The sequence below is a fragment of the Parasteatoda tepidariorum genome, chromosome 8, assembly GCF_982258835.1.
Source record: "Parasteatoda tepidariorum strain Cologne lab strain chromosome 8, Ptep-v5.0, whole genome shotgun sequence".
NCBI classification, from domain to species: Eukaryota; Metazoa; Arthropoda; class Arachnida; order Araneae; family Theridiidae; genus Parasteatoda; species Parasteatoda tepidariorum.
Window position 1 is genome coordinate 49,989,561 of NC_141762.1, and position 10,886 is coordinate 50,000,446.

A 10,886-nucleotide genomic window follows, 5' to 3' on the forward strand; every position below is an offset into this window, starting at 1 on the left:
ACTTGTATGGTCTAATGCCCATAATTTATTAACTATGTTTTACTTTACACTGTTCTACGAACAAATTATCAGGTAGTAACCATTAATACAAAACTACTTTTTCAGTTGTCCACACATAGACTTTATATTTATGCTTACCATTCAGACACATTTTTCATTTAAGAAACTTTTGTCATACTATTCACTGTTCAGAATAGGTTTTATTTTATTACTTCTCTCCTGGGATACTGAGATTAGTATGATAAATTTCTTTGACATTTCTAGTCGATACCAGATTTTTCTCCATAGTTACTAAACAAGAAATTTGTCTGAGAAGAAATTGCAATGAAATTTCATCATGGAGGGTTCCTTTGCAAGTGTGTTGCTCCTAGTAATTGTTGTAATTATTTGTTAGCTACACTTTATTAAAATCACAATGGATATATAAAGCACATTTTTTATACTTTATTTACAAACTTCTCCGCCACTCTTTCAATTAATATTTTGCCTTTTTCTAGGAAACTTTCCCTATAATGACCTGTTCAAAATCACAAGAAGAAACAGTTCGTTATAGGGAAGCTCCCCTAACGGCGTATAGTGGCATTTCCGGTCAACTCCCTTTACACCGGTCCGCCCTAACTCCCCTAAATGTTTGTTACAAAATTCATGCTACTCTTTAATACATATAGCGATTTTGAACTTTTTCAATCCAGAAAAAAATAGACTAAAAATGTCATTAAAAAACTTTAGCAAGAAGAGAAATTGCAGCTTTGAAATCAGAGGCGTGAAAATATCCAAGATCCATTAAAACTATCATGCAACAGGAAGCAAAAAGAAAATGTTCATTATAATTGCTTTAATTCTTGTATTCTTGACATAAAATATTATTAAAATTATAATGTTTACTCAATTTTCATAACTCTGAATCAAGCGTAAAAAACGCTTTTGCTTCTTTTACATTAAAAAATTACGGTTCATTATTTTGAAAATATTTTGATTGAAGATTTATACTTTTCGCTCTATTTTTATTTGCAAACACAGTTTTCAATAGTGGAGCAAAATATATCAGTCTTCACAATTTTTAAAATACTTACCCGTCATTAAAGTAAAAATTATAAAATAATTATAATGGTTTTAAATTTTTGAAAAAATCTGTTATACAAAATTTTAGAGAGAAAAATTCCTAGCGTAAGTGCAACCTTTCGAAATTTCTAAGACAACTAGAACATTTAATATTTTTAATATAATCTCAGATCACCTAAAAATTTTTATCATGACTTTATTGTTGCAGCATTTTTGAGATAATTAAATGAGTATAAAGAGTAATATAACAGCTATGAGGATTAAAAAATGCTGTAAATATATTAAAATATATGCCCTAAGGAAATTTCATTGTTTAATCCGTTTTTATAACGACATTTTAATAATTATAACATAAATAAGTAGATTTTACTTTTCTAAAGCCATGACATAGCCCCTGTGGTAGAATTTTTTCGAGCTATCTGCGACAAAACCGTCTAGCACTAATTCCTTTCCGCAAGATACTTTTAATAATAACAAACATAGATGTTACTAATTTAATTAATAACTTCTAATTAACTATTAATAATTACTAATTTAATTTAATAAATAATTACCACCATATATATGTGTTTACAAAAAATACATAGTTATTTTAAATTGAACATGCAATAATTTTTTATTCTAATATTATGGGTGATTTTCTCGTATTTTGTTGAGGGGGGGGGGTAACGCATAAATTATTTCCTTCTTCGCATTTTGTTAATAATCATCATAATAAAAAAATATTTAAAAATCATGAAATCCGTTATTGAAAAAAAAAGATTGGCGACGAAATTATGCCTATTGGACTCCTCTAAAAAGGGTTACTCAAATGCATAATAGATAATTGTAATATCGCATAAAAAATATCGGATTTAAAAACTATTGAGAAATCAATAGCAATAACTGCCAACAATTTGATAGATTTAAAAAGTTATCACTGAAATGCACGATTCGAATTTTCTATATTGTTTGAAATATATTGAGAAATTTAAAAACCACATGAAAACCAATATCAATAACTGCCGAAAATACAATTCAAAACAGCACATAGATTTTTGATACTATCGGCGTAAATTAATCGAGTCAAAAAGTGATTATCTAAATGTATGATTAAAATATTGCGTGTAAATTTCTGTAGAAAATAAAACTATTTTTTTTTTTTTACTTTTCAAAAGCAAAATCTTTCTGCAAGAACTCTGCGACAATGTCACCGTGTTGCTGCGATTCCGCCATGGGGGACATTGCTATAAGAATTTTTAAATAAGTACATTATATAAAAATCTCTAAAAACAAGCTTATTAAGTATGGAAAATTTAAAAAAGATGAGTATTTTTTATTGAAATTTATATCTGAAACGTAAGTTAAATTTAGACCTTTCAAAATCAGAATTCAGTGAAATTGTCTAATATTCAACAAAGAATCAAAGCATCGGATTTTATATTCTTTAATATTAATCAGTGTCAATGCCATATGTGCTTTAGATTTTATAAAAGCTTTCCAAAATAGCTTTTCCGATTTGCTAGTCTTAATAACTATTCATAAAAAGCTAATTTAAATGCATGTATTGATATTAAACTGAAAGGAAAGATGAATTTCGTAACTTTCAAAAAGCTTTTAGAATAATAATAATTTAAAAACTAAATATGAACTAAATTTAACATAAAGGTACTTAAGATTCCTTATGTTTTATGCTCGATAACTTCAGCGAATTTAGTAAATCTTTATAGCGTCTTATAATTTTGAGAGTTTTAATTATTTACAAACCAAAGCAGGAATGCAGAAAGTAGCTTAAGTGTATTTTTCTAATGCTTTTTGATTATAAAAAAATAATAAGATCTCTATAAATGGTAAGCACAATCAAATATGTGTTAAACTTTTTATTTTTGAAATTGTTTTGTATTAATACTTATTACTGTTTCTTTTATGAGCAATTGCTAATTAGCAAGTTTGCCCGGATAAGTGACATTTAAACCTTTTTATGAAATGACTTTATTAAGCTTTAAAATATGGAAATATGATTTCAATTCTCAGTAGTACCCTTAATTCACTTATTTTTTTCACTTTTCAATGATTTATAAAGTTGTAAGAGTTTAAAGGTTGAAAGATTTTTAACATTGTGCTTAGATTAAAGTCATGATGTCGAATTTCCGAGGACATTTTATGTCATTTTTGTATCATTCGTGATTTTTTTATGAATGAAAATAAACAAAGAAATGCAAATGAGAAATATATGATCAGTAATTTTATACTCAGTCGAAATTTTTGAAGTAAGTTTTATAAGGAATTACGAATAATTTATAAATTTGTAAAACTAAGGCATAACTATGTATAAGCTTCGAAAAATTATTTTTATTCATTATAATAACTTTTATATTCTGGTTTTTGCAATAAGTATAATGAGTGGATTTTACCACTAATTAACGTTGTTTTACTTCGGCTACCGCTTATTTTTTAACTAACTAAAATCTTCCTTTCCGTGATTCGTGAAGGGCAACATATTCGATAATCACAGCTACTACAAAGTCTATATATTGTTTACAAAAAAAAAAAATATTCGATTTTTTTCTTCAGATTTTCAGGCTAATCTTTGTAAACTTTCAATTTTGAAAACTCTCCTAAAAAAGGTAACATAAGAGACTTACAAGAGAACAGTGTGTAAGTGGTGTAATAGAAGTATACTGTTTATTCGAACAGTAACCTTAGGTTGTAATTTAGCGCTTTATAACGCCGTTTATTCGAACAGTAACCTTAGGTTGTAATTTAACCCTTTATAAAGCCGTTTTTTCGAACAGTAACCTTAGGTTGTAATTTGCAACTTCATAAGGCTGGGAAAAGTACGCTTCTCACAAATTTCGTTGATATTGAAATATCAATGGGAAGCTATTTCTCCACATGGAGAAAAGATTCCGGTAAAATTTCCGTACTGTATGGCAATAACATTTTTGGTAAGAAGAAAAACATAATTATGGAAATGAAAACCAAAATATATGGCAATTAAACCCTTCATTTGGTAATTTTTCTGTTCATATGGTTAATCGAAAATTCTGGTTTTCGAAATTATTGTTCTTCTAATCACACCTTTAGTAAAAATTATAAAACTGAAATTAAATTTAACTAAATAAATGTCTTTTATGCCATGCTCTAAGATTGCATGATAAAATTACCAAATTTTACCACATTTACCAAATTTTATCACGGATTCTAAAACTGTTTTTCATTGTTAATTTTACCAAAATCATTAACAATGAACTTCGATAAAAATTACCGAGCTTTTTTTCGGTGATACTATAGAACCAGAAACACGGTAAATTTTACGCTATTCTGGTAGTTTTGACCCTACAATTTCTTGAAATGCACTTAGAATTTATAGGGTCGTCCGCTAACTCCCTTATTAAAAAGAAAAAAGCAAAAATATCAATGTAGGGCTATGTTTAGATAAATGTGAGTAATAGTAAGGTCCGCGTGGAGTCAAGAGGAAAAACCAGCACTGGCCTCTCCTCTTTAATTTGTGTGCTGCGTTCGGTCAGTTAATAATTATCTATCAAGGTCATTTGTAGTTCTAAAGGCAGAAATTATAAATTTGATTTTTTTCAAAGCACATACATTCAAGTTCATGGGTAATTATTTACAGTAGGCAAAATTTTAAAAATTCCACCCCTTCCCCCCAAAAAGTTTTAAATATCAAATTAATTTTTCTTAACATAGCCTGAATGAATTTCTTACTATAAATAAATCTCAATCCCAGAAATATCTTAACATAAAAATTCTAGGAAAAAAGTGGCCATATAAAGGGTTAAAATCTAGTTTTTATATTCTGATTTAGTGCAGTAAAATTATACTTTTTTCGGAAAAAATGCAAGATTTTTTTTCATAAAAAACTTTGGTATGTTTTTATAAAAATGCCTTTAACTTCTCCTACTTTTCTCGCTACGTTCTCTCCCCCCCCCCTTTTTTTTTCGAGTGAAATATAGGAATTTTTTGGGGGTAAGGGGAATGATTTCTTCTAGATAGGCAAGAAAACTGTTTATTCCAATTTATTTTTCACGCTAAGTCGACACGGTCGAAAAAAAACTTCGAAATTTATAAGTGTTTATGAACAAAAAGTACAATTTCGTACTTGTATCTGTTTATACATCTGCCATCGCTATCTTAACAAGTACAGCCATGTTTCGTATGTTTTTTTCCCGCTAAATTGAATTAAATTATGCTCAAGTCATCTGTTAAAATGCTTGAAGGGTTTTGTGTATAAAATGTAAAATTTTATTTTTATACTTATTTACGGATCATACATTGGTATACAGACAGTTGAGGAATTGTTTGTGTATATTTTTTCTCCTTAAATCGAACGAAACTAGACACAAATCAAAAGGGCTAATATTTCAATTTTTAATTGTTTTTTTTTATATTAAAAGTACTTTTCTTGAATAGCACGTATTATAAATAAATCCCTTATGACTTCAAAATTATTAATCAAGTCGAAATTCATCTCATTCAATAGAGTGCAAAAAAAAAATTCTCAAGAAATAATAATATAGTACAAAGTATATTATAATATGATACCGTCATATAGTACAAAAAAAATATTAGTTGAAAATGTACCCTACATTTCCAGATAGTCTTTAGATAGCAAAAAAAAGGTTTACAAAAAAGTAGCACTGTATATACATAAAAACGTTTGCAACTTTTGAGGAATTCGTTCAATTCTAGTGCAGTCACATTCCATTCAATGTGAAAAAATACATAGTAAACAATGTCTCACTCTTGTGTAGCAATATCAAATTTAATTTGTATTATTTGTACACGAAACTCTTATAACTAATAAACAATTAGTCTGATTCTAATGGTCATTCAAGTCATCTGATAAATGCTTCGGAAGCAATATATTACTTAAAAAACCTCCCTTAATCGCAAACAATACCTCACGAGAAAAAATTCGATCAAATCGCACTCATTTTCCTATAAAAAAAAAGGAGGGAAGTTCTCAGATATCATTCATATTGTTAAAATTTCTTGAAAAACTTGGTCAAAGAACAATTTATTTGATTGTTATTTTACCATTTTTAAACAAAACAGTAAAGAAAAACTTAAATACTATGGTAGTTAACTGTGAGAAAAAGCGTTTATCAGCTGTTTTCACTTAATGCGGCCAAGCAACAAGAATTTTATCGCACCAACTAGACCAACCTTTTGAAGTCACTTCCTATGTCCGAGAGGGCTAATCCGTCAATCTTGTTACTAACAGAACGGGAGTTCGAAGCCTAGAGTTGGTATTCCAATATTTCCTTCAACGCATAAAGAGTTTTTAGTATCCTGCAGTCCCCAATTGATGAAGTGTAAGATAAAAAATGTTTTTTTATCTTAAACTTTTTAGTTAATTAGATGAAGAGACTGCTGCTAGTTATTTTAACATAATTTTAGAATGGAAATTCTGACAGTGCATCATAACATATCGAAGTTTTTGTCAAGGAATACTTTAGGATTAATAGTCTAATTAATAGTGTGACAATTGGTGGACTAATTGTCGCACCATTTATAATATTTCCATATTCGCTCAAAATATAATAAATAGATCATTACTATAAAAAAATGAGAAGTGGATAAGAAGTTTTATCAGAGGGTTTATTTCTTTTTTTCTAATCGAAAGTGTGAAAAAGTTCTTAAATAATCAATGATTACGAATGCCAAGCTTAGAGGAAAATGACTTTAACACTGTATTAAGACCAATATGGATTAAACTTCACTTATGCTGTAGTAAAATTGGTATAATTTATTATTTTATATGCTTATTGAAAAAAATACTTTTCATCCATATTTTTTAATAAAAATTTACGAAATTGTGCTTGTAATTTGTTTTCTTTTATTTTGCTAAGAAAAACTTAAAACATATTTTTTCTCTATTCATACTTTAAAAAACTGTTTCATAAAAATTATGTATTTGCTTAAATAAGTAGTTCTGTTACTAGTATGCGGTTAAAAACAGTGACATTGTATAAATAATAATATTACTATATAATACACTTATATTACTACATAATACAGTTTTTCATTCATTTTTATTTCTTTATATAGCTGTCGTTGGACAGCGGACCCGATTTTTTGGTTTATGACTGCTAATGTTCAACTCCGTAACCTTGCAATTTTGAACCCAATCCAGAAGACAAGGGAACTCCTGGATAAAATATTGGGTGAAATCTGACTTCAAGGAGGACTCTTTTTATAAAACTAACCGGCATTTGCGTTTCATGGAGAGGAAGACCACGAGAACCTCCCACGGTTAGCTTAACGGCAAAGGGAATCTAACCCATGATCCGTCTACCACTGAGTATATTTTACGTCAGCACTGTGATCCGTGCAAGACAAAAGGGGATTTGTATCGACCAGCCACTGCTGGGATTCGAACCCGGTTCACTTCTTGAGAAATTATATTAGGAGTTTAGAGAATGTAACCTTCTTCAAAATTACAAAAGAGAAATGCGTTAAATAAAGTACATAAAGCATTTTACTACATAAAGCATTTTAAAAGTACATAAAGCATTTTATTTTTATTTTCAAATAAAAAAGTATAATATAAAACACGTGACAGAAATAAATTAATTTACATTTAAAAGTAAGATAAAAAAAAACTATAAAATAACTTAAAAGTGACATATTTTTATAAAATGTTACAATAAAACGTGTTTTTTTGTTACAAAATGTTATAAATAAAATATTTTATTTTTCAGAAATATTATGTGCTTTTAGTTTATATTAAAAATTTTTAGTTTAAATTTACACCCCCAATTAAAATTTCTATAAATTTAGAGTATTAATAAATTGAAGAACATTATAAGAATAATTAACGTTTAAATATAAGAATTCCAATTAACTTGAAACTACTATACGAATCCTTGTCTTAAAACTTCGTCAACGTTCTAAAATATATTTCATTTCAAAAATTCGAAACATATAAAAGAAAAAAAAATAAAGGAGAAAAAAAGTGAATGATATACTTACAGATAAGCACTAATAATTTTTTGATGCAATTTTGAGGCAGTGAAAGTCGTTAAGGATAGATAAGAGTTTAAAGATGAAATAGTGAGAACTCACGCACAGAAACGGGAAAATCGAAATGTTTCCCGTTTTCCGCCTTCACTTTACACCTCTGGAAACTCCGCCCTTTTTAGCAAAGAGACATCTGTAGACAAAACTATGAACCCTACAAGAGAGTTAAGAAGAAAAAAAAGAAGAAGGAAACAGAAATGTCCTTATATTAACATATAAATGGAAAATTTTATTTTAAATAATGCTGTATCCTATATTTTGAAAACTTCTTGTTTTTTCTATTCAATTGATATGGAAATTTTATAATGGTTTAAGTGCATGTTTAAAAATTAATTTTGAATGATGGAAATATAAAATGTTTGCTTGTTATCCCAAAGCAAAATGTTTGAATTTTTATCAGTTTTGCAAACAGGTGTTTTTGTCATAAATGTAATCAACAAATGAATACTCAAATAAAGCAAAAATTGCTAAATAAGAAAATGATTTTGTTAGTAAATATAATAAAATATTTTTAAATAGTTTCGTATGCTGTATTTGGTGGATTTTTATGTTTAAGTTATTTGAAAATTAAAGTAATCTATGTTCATTCACAAAGTTACATTATTAAAGTTATTTTCTCAAAATGATTTAGAAGTAAAACATAGATGTCAGTTTTTATTCACGATAAAGCTATTTTTATATATAATTGTTCATTTGAAATCCTTATTTTCACCTTAATGTATTACTGATAATCAAAATTCATTTTTTGAAATGTTTTTAGTAAAAAACTTTATGATTTTTTAGAAACAAAATATATACGTGTAACATGAGCTAACTTATTTTGCTTACAAATATTATTTTATTCCTAATTATATAATAATTTTCATTATTTAATGAAGGATAAACAAAATTTACACGAAGTGAAGGAATATATAAATTTTGGTGCATCTGAACTTACTAAGAGAGTTAATTTTCTCTGAAGAATGAATTTTAGTAAGTTTCTTTCATATGTGTGTTCTAGTTAATATTTCTACTCAATGAGTATAGTGCAGAGCATATCTTCTTCTTCTACTATATGAAAAAAGGGTTAAATTATTCGTGGTAACGGCTGGGTATTTATCCGAAATAATATTTCTTGATCATATCTTAATGATTTGGAATCCACTCTGATATAATGTTCCATGGAATTTTGAACCAGAAAAATTGAAGACATAGTTAGGCTGTTGGAGAGTGCGTTGCGGAGACCGAGTAATACTACCATCTGCTTTTAGATCTAACTTTAGGCAGTGGAAAGCGTTCATACACCAATATAACTTCGAAAAATCATTAGACGAGATAAATTAGTAAGTGCGATTAAATGTTTTCAGATTTAATTAGGTATAATTGTTACCGGTTATTACAAGGGTGGATAAAAAAAAATTACAATCAATATCATTTAGCCATCAGGTGATCCATGCTTTTTGTTTAAAAGAATAACTCCATTCGCAGAAAGGAATTCCATTTCCTTTAAATCCTATGGAAAATTCTATGAACGTTATTTTAAGATTATTAAGCCCCTAGTTAACATTTTTGAAAAATATTTGTTTCATTTTATTCATCGAAATATGCCTACTAAACGAAAACTTTAAAAGCTGAGTTCGCATTTTTATAACTAAAAGGGAATCAGAAATATTAAAATAACTTTTAACTAGTTACTATATAAATGAAAAAGAAACACGTTCATGTTACTCTTTATAGGAAAACACGGAAGAATTTAACTATTATATTTGTCAATAATGTGTAATATGGAGAAAAATATCTAAACACCTGTAAGAAAAGTCCTTTATTAGAATAATTATTAATCAGAATAATTTCAACAGAATAATTCTTTGATCAGAGTAACTTTATCGGAATATAACTAGTAATGGTTAACTATATTATAAATTCTTTAACTCACAAATTTCTAGCTTTAATAAATTTGTATAAATTTCAACGTGCCTTTGTAGATATATATACAATTACTAATCCTGGTAAAAATTTTCAATCAAAATGTGAGTCTTATTTCTCTAACACTTTAGGTTCTAAATTTTATGGAAATTAAATTTAGTTGAAAGACAATGCCGTAGATTTTAAAAAATAACCCGGCTAAAATTACTTTATTTTTAGTATTTATTTGATAACCATGTCATATTGAAACTTTAACAAATCCCTTAATATTGGACAAAAAGGTCTACCTAATTGGTGGTAATTTTAAAAGTTTTTTAGTTTCTTTTAATGCTTTTTTCAATTAATGTCATAAGGTTTTGTTCCTGTCTTGGCTTTGATTTAATTTTGTTTAATTATTTTTTTGCCTTTCAGATTAAATTTAATTCTATGCAAAGTACAATTAATATTGTATTCTTCTGTGTTTTATTGTATTTTATGCATTCTATTCTCTTCCTGGACTTTGGCAAAACCTTTGGGATACAGAGAAAGCAATTTTATACTTTTATTTTGCTTTCTGGATAGAAAAGGTTTTACTATTATGACATCCGCGCTGGTACCCCCTAAAGACGTCAGCTTTGGCCATTTTTTTTCATTTTTTAATTGTCTCATTTACCTAATTGGTGGATCAGTTCAGGTTGAGCCCTGCCTTTTACCAGTTATTTTTGCCCGACATTCCTATGCTGACAACTTCAAAAAAGTTTAATGACTGAAAAAGTATGAAATTTTGTGTTTCTTCTATTATAAACTGACTAATTACTACCATCGGAAATTTTTCTTTTTACATCATATAATTGGTTTGACGTCCCATTTAAAAAAAAAAATCTATTTTGTACACTGTCTTGTCTGATTTTCATCTT

The 10,886-nt window shown here is 27.6% G+C and overlaps 1 protein-coding gene across 2 annotated transcripts in view; it reads right to left on the reverse strand.

Annotated features, from left to right (window-relative positions):
* The window catches only part of LOC107438883 (diuretic hormone receptor), a 235,922-nt gene extending 227,722 nt beyond the window's left edge, over positions 1-8,200 (reverse strand). For both annotated transcript variants that reach the window (XM_043039188.3, XM_043039187.3), the window contains exon 1: positions 8,038-8,200. The gene's annotated coding sequence lies outside the window, so the exon portion shown is untranslated. The remainder of the gene's footprint in view (positions 1-8,037) is intronic.
* Positions 8,201-10,886: the final 2,686 nt, after the last annotated feature.